The sequence below is a fragment of the Stegodyphus dumicola genome, chromosome 2, assembly GCF_044657685.1.
Source record: "Stegodyphus dumicola isolate Sdum_Otavi_A_Nest chromosome 2, ASM4465768v1".
NCBI classification, from domain to species: Eukaryota; Metazoa; Arthropoda; class Arachnida; order Araneae; family Eresidae; genus Stegodyphus; species Stegodyphus dumicola.
Window position 1 is genome coordinate 149,056,687 of NC_140769.1, and position 14,237 is coordinate 149,070,923.

At 30.5% G+C, this 14,237-nt stretch overlaps 1 protein-coding gene across 1 annotated transcript in view; it reads right to left on the reverse strand.

The window, feature by feature from the left end:
• Nucleotides 1-9,684, reverse strand: part of LOC118204030 (uncharacterized) — a 130,157-nt gene extending 120,473 nt beyond the window's left edge. The window contains exon 1 of the mRNA XM_085811239.1: nucleotides 9,530-9,684. The gene's annotated coding sequence lies outside the window, so the exon portion shown is untranslated. The remainder of the gene's footprint in view (nucleotides 1-9,529) is intronic.
• Nucleotides 9,685-14,237: the final 4,553 nt, after the last annotated feature.

Below are 14,237 nucleotides of genomic sequence, written 5' to 3' on the forward strand. Positions count from 1 at the left end.
GTTCTGTATCTAGAATTAGCCGATGAACCATTTCAAGTATAATAGTTCACCCGAAAATTCTGGCCCTTCTCCAAAGCAAGGAAAAAACAAAGTAATTTTTAATTAGAATAATTAGAAAAAAACCTTATAAAAATTATGTTTTATAAAAAGAGAATTCTATTTTATTAAAATTGAAACCGAAAGTGAAAAAATAATATATTTCAGTGAAGAATTTTAAATCAAAATGCTTACTTTTAAACAGATAATCGAATGAATTAAGATGTTAGCGAATTTATCCTCTTCTGCAGTTGATAATTTTTCTTTAAATTTAATTAATTTTTTTAAATGGGGCTTTGCTTGTTTAAAGAGTTTTGTTTTCACATTTTTAAATTCTTTGTTGCATTTATTTGAAATTTATTAATTATGTCTTTAATGATAATTTTTTCTGCAGCTTAATACGCGAGAATACTACGCATGTTTATATATATATATATTTTTTTTTTAATATTGTTTTGTATGTATATATATAGAATTGTTCCAGCATATATATTCTGACATAAAATAGGACTTTCTGAAATGACATATCGATGTTTTTTTTCCACATCGCGACTCTAAGACTCATATTATGACAAATTACCTAGTTTTGTAAAATTCTCACGATAGTTTTTAAAAAATTAGCTCTCAACATTTTAGCGCTTTGATGTTAATTGAATTCGGCGTATATTTATTAATATCTCATTTTTTTTTTTTTTTTTTTTTTTTTTTTAATTAAACTTACTTGATTCCTTTTTTCACTATTCGAAATTTAGATTCAATCCAGATAAAATTCGCAGCTGATTGTCTTTAAAATTTGTATGTTTTAGCAATTCTTAAAAATATTTCGAAACAGTTTTAGAATTACAATCTATAAAATTTTTCCATCATCTTAAAATAGATGTACTGCTAAGCATTAAAAAAAAAAAAAGTTTTTTTATTCAAAATTTCCTAAGATATAAGTGAATTTTATATATTAGGGTGTTTTGATGATTGGCATATTTGTTAATGCCGCGTGTTTGTTTGTATAAGTGATAATAACGCCAAATGTGCTAAAATTATTTGAAAGAATGAACGATGCACCTTTTTTTCGGGCTCCTGCGCAATGAAAGAAGGGAAAAGAAAATAGATTGCTTAAATTAAAAATTTTCCCGAGTAGAATTTTTCTTGGTGCAAATTGAAAAAAATTCGCTAAGATAATTTTTTTAATTTCTCGGTAAGTTTCTCACCAAATTTAAAAATTTAGTATTTAGGCATAATTTGAATCGTAATCGAAATATGGGAAACAAATTGGTATGGCATTTCGGAAAAAACCCGATTTAGAGACAAAATACCTATGTTGAAATTATGCTATATATAAATCTAACATAAATCTCACGGGCCCACCAGCGGCCAAGCGGTAAAGTCGCTGAACACTGGTAGTTCGGCCCGAGTTCGAAGCTTGTGAACGGGCTGGCTGCATGGGCATTTTCGTGGTTGTCTCCGTGTGGAAGGTGTATTCGAGCCAGTTTCGCTTAGAAAGTCCTCCGCGCAGGCATCCATTCCCTTAGATAGATAGCCCTCGAGGATTGGCAGTAATTAAATAAACCAAATCAAACCTAAGTCACGATTTCAGGACATGACAAACATTAAGTTTCGTCAATCGGCCCAGTGAACGAGAGATATAGAACTGTAGCCGCCCCCCCATTTTTGTGCAAGATGTACGTATAAAAGTACATTGAAACATATGCGATTGAATTGATTTCCAACTTTGAGAACTGCTCACTGAGTGTCACTTAAAAACGCTCTAGTAAAGCTTAGAAAACCAGTCATCTTTGACATGTTTACTGAATTCTAATTTAAAATTACAGAAATGTTTCATTCTCTTCTGCATTATTATTAATTCAGGTGGCTAACAATATAATTGCAAATTCTACTCATACTTAGTTAATTCTTTGAATTAAAGTATTGTTACTACAGTTTTACTATAACATAAATAAAAACAAAACTATAGGGAAAAAAGAATGCATGCCGTGCCCTTTTCTAATGACTTTACATCAAATCAAGTAATAAATATTATTGTTAACATTTCTTACTAAAACCTGAAACATACAAGACAAATATACTAACTTAAGATTCATTTACATTTCAAAGCAAACTTTTCAATTGTTAACTTATATATCATCAATATCTATTAAAATTTAATATGTAAGTTATAAAATTACACACGTTTTATAATCGTTCCTGAAATGGCGTTTTAACTACTTTACTGGTTTTATTGAATTTTTGTGAAGAGGAATTATATTAAATATAAATAAAAGCGATCGAGCGAAATATGCGTTACATCTATAAATGTAAAAAGTGTTCAACTCACGAGTCATAATCCCAAATTATTGTTTTTTACTTCCATGTATGAAGTAAAAAGGAAGTTATTGTAATCGCGAAAAGTTTCAGGCAGCATATTTCAACGAAAATATCCATTTTGACAGCTCAATTTAACGATGTTTTTGCATGACATCTGTACGTGAGGACAGAATAAAAGACTTGTTTTCTCCAAAAAAATTATAAAACTGCTTTAAAATGAATTCTGAAGAGAATTTTTCGTGGTGTCCGAATGTACGTACGTATCTCGCATAACTCAAAAACGAGTAGCCTCAGGACGTTGAAATTTTGTATATACGGACTGCTATAACATGCAGATGTGCACCTTGTATTTTGGTTGCAATCGGCCGCACCAAACACCGTATATAAATATATTTATATATATATCCACTCTGTTATCCGGCTCAGTGATCTCAGTTTCTTTACTCTTATATGTTTGTAAATTGTACATTTTTTGCTTCAAAAATGATTGAATTATGTTGTTCTTATCTTCCGGTTAAGGTTTTTATGCCTTTAGTAAATCTGTAGGCAATATTTTTAGAATTATCAACAATTTTAAAATTGTTTAAGTGCCGCTAAGCCTAGTAATGTTTTTGATGGCGGACATTGCTCTTGTTTACATTTGAAACAGCAGGATAGCGGATTTATTGCCAGTCTAGAAAAACTGAGCTTCGCAACAACAAAGATAACGCCTTCATTTATTAGTTAAATCATGCTTAATCCTGTCTGGAATTGTTTCGAGGAAATAAGCGTTTAAGATTTACTTCGTAATTTTTAATATAGATATTTTGAGTTTTTATGTATTTTTGCCTTTTCGCGAAGTGAAAACTGAATTAATTGAATGAGAAATACTCAATCGTCTGTGAAAAACTGTTTCTTTTTTGTTTTGTTTGCTTAATTTCTTTTATACATCGTTCTAGCTTTATTATAGTATTTGAATAGAACATGTGGCAACGATTAGATAATTCTTTAAACGATATAAATTTTGTGCATTCTGAGTTATAATATGAACGAAATATAATACTGTTAAGTGAACCTAGCGCTAGAGTGTCGCTATGGTAAACAAAGTGAATTTTAAAGAATGTATTTATTCTATTGTGGTTTATGCCGTGTCGGCGAAGTAGGTTTAATTCAATCTAATAAGTTTAAATGAAATGCAAGAAAAAATGCGTATAATTTAATATTCCGTCCAAGGAAGTAATGTGGTGTACACATCAGATTTTTTCCTAATATACTGTCATTAGTAATGAATTCAGACGTGATTTTTTTTTTTTTTTTTTTCTTGAAATATATAATTCAAAATATTCAAGATACATCTAAAAGCCAAGATTTCTGGATACTGAGAAAATAAATGAATTTTTTTTTTAAATAATGTAAATAAATGTGCAGTGTTTTTGCTAAAAGATATTCTAGAAATAATATTAAACGTGATTCTGAAAACGAGTAAAACTATTTTTGAAAACAAGAAGCTAAAATTGAGTGCCAAAATAAAATACGCTTATCAGATAAATGAGTTTCACAAAGTAAACTCAAACTTGATATTCGAAATCAAGCATTAGTTGATAACAGGCTGCAGAAGCAGGGGAAAAAATTAGTATTATTTCATATAAGAGATTATAAACTTCGGCTCTAAAATACAAATGTAAGTAAAAACTTCAAAATATTAACTAGCTTTATTAAATCAATGCTTCATGAAGAGTCAGTCAATCCCAGTTAAGCAGTTAGAAAAATTTTGATGGTTTGGGAAATGTTTTGAAGTCTTTTTTTTATTTTTATTTTATTGCATAAATATGCGCATATTATATATATATAGAGAGAAAGAGAGAGAGAGTCTATGTGCAGAAGTTAAATCTATGGGGCTTCTTGATTTAGAAAGACATTTTAATGGATCAGAACGCAAACCAAATACATATATGGCACATAAAATAATATACAAGACACTAATAGGAAACTGCTGACGTCTTACATTTAATTTTAATTCTTGTTGCCAACTCTGAAAGGTATTTCTAATAACTCTAACTATGATCAAATTATATATTACTCTGATTTATTACTCAGCCGATTATTTAACTTTTTTCAATTCCTATATATATATATTTGATTATTATTATTTCCTTACAGCGTTATTTTCTTTTAAATGCCTGCTTTCTTCCCTTCAGCAAATTTATGTACGCGCATCATGATATTTAAGATATGAAAACCACTGCTTCAAAGGATGAACTATACTATGACAGCGAGGCTTTATGTTCATCACACTTTCGAATCAGTTAAATTTTTTTTTCGACTAAAAAAGTTGATACTTTTTTTTTCTTGCATATGTATGCATATATGGCTCAAATTTGGCTGAAACACACCAAAACACGGTCCTAGTACTTCTCAGTTCTTGAAGAAATCTTTATTCTGACCATAAGGATCGGAATAAGGAACTAGGTGTAGATTTATTAAATATAGACCAGGTAAGATATATAAAACAATCTACAGTTCTGGAGTTCAGATACTTTATTGCCTAACCGAATTGCAATATCAACAAGAAATACTGCTAATATTGCAACATTTTCGTTAGCAACTGACTAAATTGGTATTGAGATTAATTAGTGAATATATGCTTTATTTTCTGCTAGACCAGCAAAATATGGAAGGAAGCTGTAACAGGTGAGGAAGAAACGCTCATTACGAATTGTTTTAAGGCAGGAAAAGAAATATTTATATGTTGTACCCATGCAATTAAAAGGGCTTTAAATGAATCAGAAGCCAGATTAAAGGAGCAATGTTCCATATATTTATAATACATATATATATAATACAGTATTCCATATATATATAATACAGTTCCATATATTTACTTTGTTTTATTCTAGTATTGGATGTTGCTATTATTAATTTACTAGCCTTTGTTTTGTTATTTTAGGCATTTAATTTTTAATGATACAATGTACTTTATTATTTATACAATTTTCCTTTATTTTTTCATGTATTTTCCATTCATTTAACGTCTTAATATTTCATATATGTATTTACACTTTATTTAATTTTAATTAGTCAACCATTTATTGCTTTATTTAATATTATTTATTTGTTTATTTATTTTAGTTCACTATTCCTGACAGTATGGTATATTTAATTATATCAAATCACTCGAGGACTATGTCTAGAAGGAAGGATGCTTTCATGGAGGACTTCCTAAGGAAAACTGGCTCGTATACGCGTTACATATAAGGAAAACCTAATCCAGACGGCCTTTCACAAAGCTCTGAGCTTTCTAATTTTAGAAATTAAAACTGCATTAAAACTATCTAATAAGTAAAGAGATTATATTTATATAAAACCTATTATCGGGATTTAAATCAGCTGGATTAAACAATCAAGCATACTGCTATGGATAATTGTTTACCGAAAAAAAATGGGTTTTCCTCTTTGGCCTGAAAAGATTCTTGAACCTACGTTGCAAACTGCAGGAAATCAGCTCAAATAAACTAACTATGCATAAACTGTGTACCATCTTGATTGGCCATTAATTAGCTAAAGAATTAAGATTTCATTAACTACCTAAAGAGCATTAATTAGCTAAAGAACTAACATTGAACTTATTTTACGCAGTGCTGTTTGTTTTTTTATTAGCGTTTCGCAAAACAAATCAAACGAAATAAAGCCTTTGATTCATAAGATAAAAAATAAATTTCATAACATATTTCGTACAAACTTAATATTAAATTATCTTTAAGTGATTCTTAAAGGAACAAAGCTATTTCTGAATTAAATATCTAAAAATGAATGCACAAATAAAATATGCTTATCATGAAAAATAATTTCCATGAAAATTTCCAAAACTAAGTTAAAACTTGATATTCGAAATTCAGCGATAAACTTTCATTTTAATCAAACTGGAGGAAAAAAATGTTCCAAAAAATACATAGAGAAAAGCCGGTTCAGTAATCGATGCCACCAGTGAAATCGCACTAAGTCGTAGAACTTAGGTTTGGGGTTTATTTTGATTACGGCAAAGTATTCGAAGGCTATCTGCCTAAGAGGAGGGATGTCTTCGGGGAGGACTTTCGAAGGAAAACTAGATCGTACACAAGTTACACATGGGGAAAACCACGAAAACGCCCATACAGCCAGCCCGTTCGCCGGGTTTTGAACCTCGGACCGAATTACCAGTGTTCAGCGACTTTACCGCTCGGGCTAGTGGGCCGTAGAATTTTGGAACGGCAGAAATTGCAACGAGTGGCAAAAAGTCTAGTGCCGACCCTAAAAATATGTTTTTTTTTTTTTTTCTTTGCGAGTCATTAATATATTTTAAAATATAAATAATATACTTCAAATAAAAGTACATTTTAAGTTTTGTGATCCAAATGTGCTATGGTCTGTAATCCAAGCATTGCTCAAAGCTCTACAATTTAACATTTTTGTAGAATAAGGTAACAACAGTACAAAGCTGTTTTTAACAGCATCAAAATGAGTAATTATTTTAAACACAAAAATTTTAAGACATGACTGATCACGTTTCCTTAAATTTAGGGACTGTTTTTTTTTTTTTTTTTTTTTTTTTTTTTTTTTTTAATATTCGATCAATACCCGAAACGCTTTTGGAAACAGCATTTTATATAAGTAACCATAAACAACATTACAGCTATGCAAAAGTGAATTTGTAAAGGATAGAATTAGGAAGGAAAAAATATGTTAGGAAATAAACTCATATGTCCTTAATTAAATAAGACCGTTCCACTAGTGCCTATGGTATCGGACTGAAAACATAATGCACTTTGTTATTCCGTTCACTTTTCAAAGAACTCTGTCTGGACATGGGGTACGATAAGTAACATAAAACTGCAATCAACAGTAAAATATATCTCAAAAAGTGTGAATGGGAGCTTTTAATTATTACTTTGTACAGAAACAAACTCAAAGTAAAGAATTTTTACATAGATATCAAACAACAAATTATATTTCTGCAAGTGAAACTCATTTAAAAATTTGATAAAAGTAGTTTAAAAAAAAAGATGCGAAACAAACACCATTTCCTAAACGAAAAATTATGCTGAAAGAAATTAGGGTACTCTTCTGTTGTCACGACAGGATCCAGAAATGTAGGAACGTATAAACGTGTGTATGTATGTATGTGCATATATTTGTATATGTACATACACACATACATATATTTGTATATGTACTTGCACTCATACATTTGTACTTACATATAAACATGCATACATGAACACATGCTTGCATACAAACAAACATTTCTGAACCCGATCCTGGTAACAGAACAGTACTGCATGTATCTATGGATTATGTTTTCATGTATGCATGTATATATGTTTCATGTATGCATGTACGCACATACATAAAAACGTGCATACATATATACATTTCTGAATGGGGTCCCAATAACAGAAGAGTACCGAAATTAGAAAAGCTATACATTTGTTCAGAGAAATATTATTATACGTTATTTACAATTAATATTCTGGAAACGGTAATTGTTCAGATGTAAAATATTATACAGTCAACACTCTAATTAACCGGGGGGAGCAGATTTACTGGATCTTCTCTTAAAACAATTTGATTTGCTTATTGCGAAATGATGGGGAAAATGTTATCACAAACCATCAAAGAAAAACAAAAGTATCTGGGAAAAATACAAAAAGAAAATGAAAAAGATGTAAAAATGCTATTTATAACAGCGTTTCTTCATTTTTAAAGATGTTTATTCTTCTGTTATTTACACTGTGTTCTTTTAGTTTTCAACAACGATTAAATTACGTAACTTATTCTCCAAATAAAATTGCTTAAAATACTAATAAACTGTTATTAGTATTTTTCGATTAAATTATAATATGGATTGTTTCTTTATTATTATTATTATTATTATTATTATCTCAAAAGGCGTTAGCCCAGAAGAGCTATTAATTTCGTTTTGGCATTTTGCGTCGAAAACTTTAAAAAGTTTGACTCACTTTTCAAATTGTTGCCACCAAATATTATCGCCCTGTATTATATTTAAAGAAATTGGATAATGAAGAATCTGCATAAATGTATGTATGTTTCTCGCATGGTGATAAAACGACGGTATCTAGAGGCATTCAATTTTGAATAACGTAGTCCTCCACTAGAATATGGGCATCTGAAAACCAAAATTTTTGAATTTGTTTTATTATCTATTTCCTATTTTGTAAAACTTTAACGAATTTTTCATTAACAAACTCAACAATTTCAAAGTGAGCAATGAAAAGAAATAAATAAATAAATATCTCCAGCGCGAGAGACGAAAGCTTTCAGATTTTATTATTATTATTATTATTATTATTTGTTCTTGGATTAAATTGGATTGTAAGTTAACGACAAACATCTCAGCGGCATTACCTCGGTTAACTGTGATTAGAATATACAACATACATTTCATTACCGACAATAATTTGATATTTATTTTGAAATAAAAATTTTTGTGTGATCTTGAAAAGTTACATTTCTCTGCATTTTTTTTTTTTTTTTTTTTTCCCATAAAACCCCGCCAAAAAAATTGTTCGAGTACTGACTATGATTTATTCTCGTTTGTGATGCTAAAGCAAATATATCTCCTCAGAACACTCGTAATCAGAATTCGGAAAACTTTTTAATTTATTTCTAAAAACATTTTAGACAATTTTTTAGTAATTCACTTCTAAATTGCGAAGTTACTATAAAATTATTAACTTAAAAAATAAGTTTAAAGATCTTCAATACAGTTCTCGGTAAGTATTTTAATGCTCGCAGTTAGTTCTAGTTCTCTGATAACTTTTCGAAATGAACTGAATAATTTAATCTATATACGCATAAACTCTCTTATTTTGTAAATTTTTTCTTTTTTTAATTTTCCAAAATTTAAAAAAGTAATTATAATAAAAAGTAGAATTGTTTTTATTTGGAAATTATACTCGTCAAACAGATTACAGTCTTCTTCTGTTGTTGTTCGTACCCGTAAAATTTCTAAAATCCGAAAAGCACAATCTACTTCCGCAAACTTTTAATAAATCCTTCTAAAAAGTCTCACATATTGTGCGTGACATTATGGCATTAGGCTACGGAAACACATGTTTAATTTACAACCCGACAAAATTATCAAAAAGAAATAAAAAAAAAAAGAAAATTATCGAGTACACGATTAACAATATACTACCTGAGAATGAAGAAGCAAAATATCTGCTCCACCAAACAAGTATTACGCTTCCCTGTCGCGATGATGTTTGAATTGTCACCTACAATCTGTACGGTCTGGGATAAGAGCAAATCACGACAGAATAAGACGTTGGCGGTTTCCGTAAAATTTTGTCGCCAAGTGTAGAATGATTTTCATGGGCACTACGCTTAAGAATTACAATAAGGTGTTCTTTCGGCTTTTCTGCAATTGGAGAGGTTTTTATTGTAGGTCTGTTCTTTTTACGCCTTTGGGGTAAACTCTTTTTCCCCGATACCTCCCATAGAGACAACTATAGCGCACGATGTTGATTGCTTGTCTTGATTGACAACTCGTTGTTTTCAGTTCCTAGAGTCCGAATCGAGAGCCTTTCCGAGAATCGTAGGGCAGTTATAGACTATTTCAGCTAACTGGTATTTCAAATTTCATAATAAAATATATCTTTCGCTGTTTCTGAAAATAAAACTCCTTCCCTCACTCAAGTATAAGAATTTTAATGTTATTCAGGTAGCGACGTATTCCGCAAGCTAAAATTTTCGACAGATCAACTTCGAATGAATATTGCATCAAACAAATTTAATACATGTTAAATGTAAGATTCAGTTAATATCACAGTAACATTTCACCATGACAAAAATAAAAAGATGATAACATCGGAGAAGTCATACGTGGTGGCCTATTTCCATTTTATCGAATGTTAATTTGTCGATACAACATTGACATTTTGATGCTTCACCTAAAAGCGACTAATTTTGCTGATGTTTTTTAAGTAGAATTTTGAGAAATTAGAATTGATTTACAGGATGACACATTTCAAGAACAGAAAAGCCACTGATGTAATGTTTCGCTATTAATCAAAGGTAATTTTTTTTTTTTTTTTTTTTTTTTTTTTTTTTTTTTTTTAGTAACTTCCTTAGGATACAGTTTTAAGGAGAAAAATCTCCTTAAAACTCCTGGAGGAGGAAATTATAATTTGCTTTAAAATTTCATCATTTTTTTTAGGCACTGAAAACAGAGGGCGAGTTAAACTTCCAGCATTTTAGACTCTCGTGGAGCCTGTGTGAGAAAACAAATTTTATGATTTACAGATTCAGTGTCTCACTGTGCAAATTAGCAATATTTAAAAAATCTCAAAAAAAGGATTTTTTATGCTTTTTTACGCTTTTGCTGAATCTACCAATCTGCTGTAGCACTCACTCCTGCTAACTTTTTTTTTTTTTTTTTTTTTTCTTTTTAGTTTTATTATTAAGCATTATTTTCTCTGAACTTGAAATACCAAATTCTAACACTGATAAAATTGTTTGTAAAAATAACGATAATGCAAATTCACCTACATTTAATCTTCCAGTCATTGATAATAGGCTTACAATTAAATGAGCTGCTGTCATATTTGCAGCTAAACGCCATCAAACAAAATTATAAAAATTTAACAGCAGTATAGTAGTGTACGTTTAGAATTCCCGATACGGAACTATAAGTGTTAGCATACTTTTTTCTGTTTTTATTTCAGTCTCATCTTAGTTCATGATATCAATATTCAGTTTTCGTACTAAGATGGTTATACGAAATTTTTTTTTGTCTTTTTATTATTAACGTTTTGTCTGTGTATTTCATTTATTAAATATCCCGTTCTTGGCGCTTACGCCACATAAAATTTGATTCAACTGCAAAATAACAAAATATTTTAAAAAAGCACACATCTTTAGAATTTCCGATAGACAGTCTCGCACGCTGGAGATAAAAATGTTTTATTCCGTGCAGTGTTGGCACTGCTCGCTTTGAAATCATTGAATTTGTTAATGAAATATTCGTTAAAGTATTCCAAAATTTGAAATAGCTAATAAAAAAAATTCAGAATTACAAATTTGGGCTTCCAGGTGCCCATGCTCGTGTGGAGGACTACGTTATTCAATATTGGATGGTTGTACATATCGATGTTTTTTTTTTTTTTTTTTTTTTTTCTCCATAATGCGAGAAACTTACATACATTCATGCAGATTCTTCATTATTTAATTTCTTTAAATATAATGCAGAGGGATAATATTTGGGGGCAACAGTTTGAAAGTGATACAACGCATTTAAGTGTTTCGATGCAAAATGCTGTTTCGAAACTAATATCGCATTCAGGGCTTTCATGTTACTAAATAAGTGAAAAGGTCCCATGGAATGTTACTCTCACCAGTCAAGTTGACTGGACGGTTTGAAGTTAATTACCCAAAAATATCCAAAAGTTGTTTCTCTAGAAGAAGAGGTATCTTATTCAAGACCTTTTCAAAATTTCCTTGGCTCATTAATCGATTACGGCAACACCCACAGAGCCATAATTGAGACTGATACCATAAGTCTTTCTTGCATTGAAGGATCTGATTTTGACACTATTTTTTAGATCTGGTTTTGTTTAGTTTGCTTCTGCATCTTCATCCCATCTTTTCGGTGTGCGTATCACTTTCTTCAATTCCAGTTTCGGATTTTTAGCTAATGTTACTTAAAGATATTTACTATTTCCTTCGTTTTAAAATGATTCGAATTTGTTTTGTGTCTTTACCGAACCTCTGAAAGTATAGTTCTTTCAACAAAATGAAGCTGTGGACGCATATTTAGGGCTTTAACACATCGTTATTGATAAGGTGAGTGCAAGGCAAAACAAGACCTTGATGCTCTCACATAACTCAGTTATTCTTTAAATACAATTCTGTTATTACATTCTATAACATAATTCTGTTATTTCTGAACATAATTCTGTTGTTCTTTGAACTGAAAGTCTCAAATTCGGTGTCTTTTATAGCGAGAAATCAATACGATACCACCTATATTGAAAACGACTTAGCAGATATGTTAAGATCTTAACGAGACAGCTGAAAGCACTGGCCAAGCAAAACATTAAAATAATCTATTTTGAGGTACTTAAAGCTCTCTAATGGCCAAGCGGATAAGAGTTCTGAGTACTAGTAGTTCGATCCTAGTTTGAACCCAGAAAATGTACTCTAGCTGTATAACTGTTGCTATGATTTTTCTGCTGTGTAGCGTGAATATATGAAATAATATTCTTAGAAGGCCTCCACGAAGGCATGCTTTATCTTAGACCCATTAATTAATTTAAGACAAATTATCATATTAGCTACTTATCTACCTATAGCTAAATATTTACAATTGTTCTCCTTATTGGAAACAGCTAAACGACTTCTGTTAGATGATATACCGTGAACTATGAGCGCAGGAAATTTTGAACATTAAAAATCTTTTTTACAATTAATGCAATAAATGTTGTTGTTGACTTATGTTCACTTGCCTGACGTGTGACATATGCAGTTCAACAATTACGAGATCATTATTCAATTTCGAAAATTTTAAAAGCAGCATGTGTTTAGGATTCTTCTCTCGAAATGTGATTTTGCGTCGAAAGTGATATAAAAGACTATATCACTTTTCAGATTGCTGCCACCAAATATATTTAAAGAAATTAAATAATGAACAATTTGCATGAATGTGTGTATGTTTCTCGCATTATGTAAAAGCAGTGGAATCTAGAGCCATCAAACATTGAATAACTTAGTCCTCCATCCGAATATGGGCAGCTGGAAGCCTGAATTTGAAATTTCGAATTTGTTTTATGGTCTATTTCAAATTTTGTAAAACTTTCATGAATTTTTCATTAAGAAACTCAACGATTTCAAAGCCATCAATGGCAACACTGTAAGGAAAAAACATTTTTATCACCAACGCATGAGAATGTCTATTGAAAATTCTAAAGATACACTTATCAGGTTCTATGTTCCTCCTTACTTGCTTTGGGAACATTAAATGACCTGACTCGGAACAGGGAGCTTACTAAAGCTATGTTCAATAAATGTGGGAAGTAGACAATACACACAAGAAGGGTATACGAAACCCTTTATTTTTCTCTCTTTACAATGATTTCCGGACTTCGGAATACAGAGACCAACCACTTGTGGTCTGAACGTAAAAATATAAAAATATTAACTAAACTCTAACTAAAGTAACTTTGGATTAATAAACAAGTGCCTACTTGAAGATTGGCCGTATATTAACAGGAAGCCGTATGTAGTACAGAGAACTGTTAATACTACGATACGTTTAAAATTATCAAGAGGATTAAACCTCTGGCCATGAAGGCAACCAGCAACCGATTAAAACTGCAATGGCAAGCGGCCTGCTCCTAATCACTCCTTCCTCTCTCTTGCTTAGCAAAAAGCCACAACTTAAGTACTTGGCGTTCGCAAGACAAATTTGCATAAATAAGTTAAAGCTTTTAATTCTGGCCGGAAGTAGAAAATAAGAAGTGATAGTAAAGATTTAAAATAAAATAAACGTTAGTAAAACTTAAGATCCTTACATACTTCCCGCCAGAGTTAATTAGTTTGAAACTGAGGTCTAAAACGACCTTGTTGAAAACTTTTAGCTCTAGAATCTAACGCGAGGCCAATCTTTTACAGACATTTTTCGCTAGAAACTAGAAATTTAAAAGAAAGAAATTTGTTTTTACAATAGCAGCTCCCAGGATACACAATTTTTTCATCTGTACTGCATCTAAACAGGAGCTTTTATTCAAATCTGGTTCCTTCCAGAGATCTGGAAGGAAAACTAGTTTAATGAAATGTTACACAATGAAATGGCAAGTAACATGAATATTTATATTTCTCTTAACATTCTTATTTCATTCATCACTTTA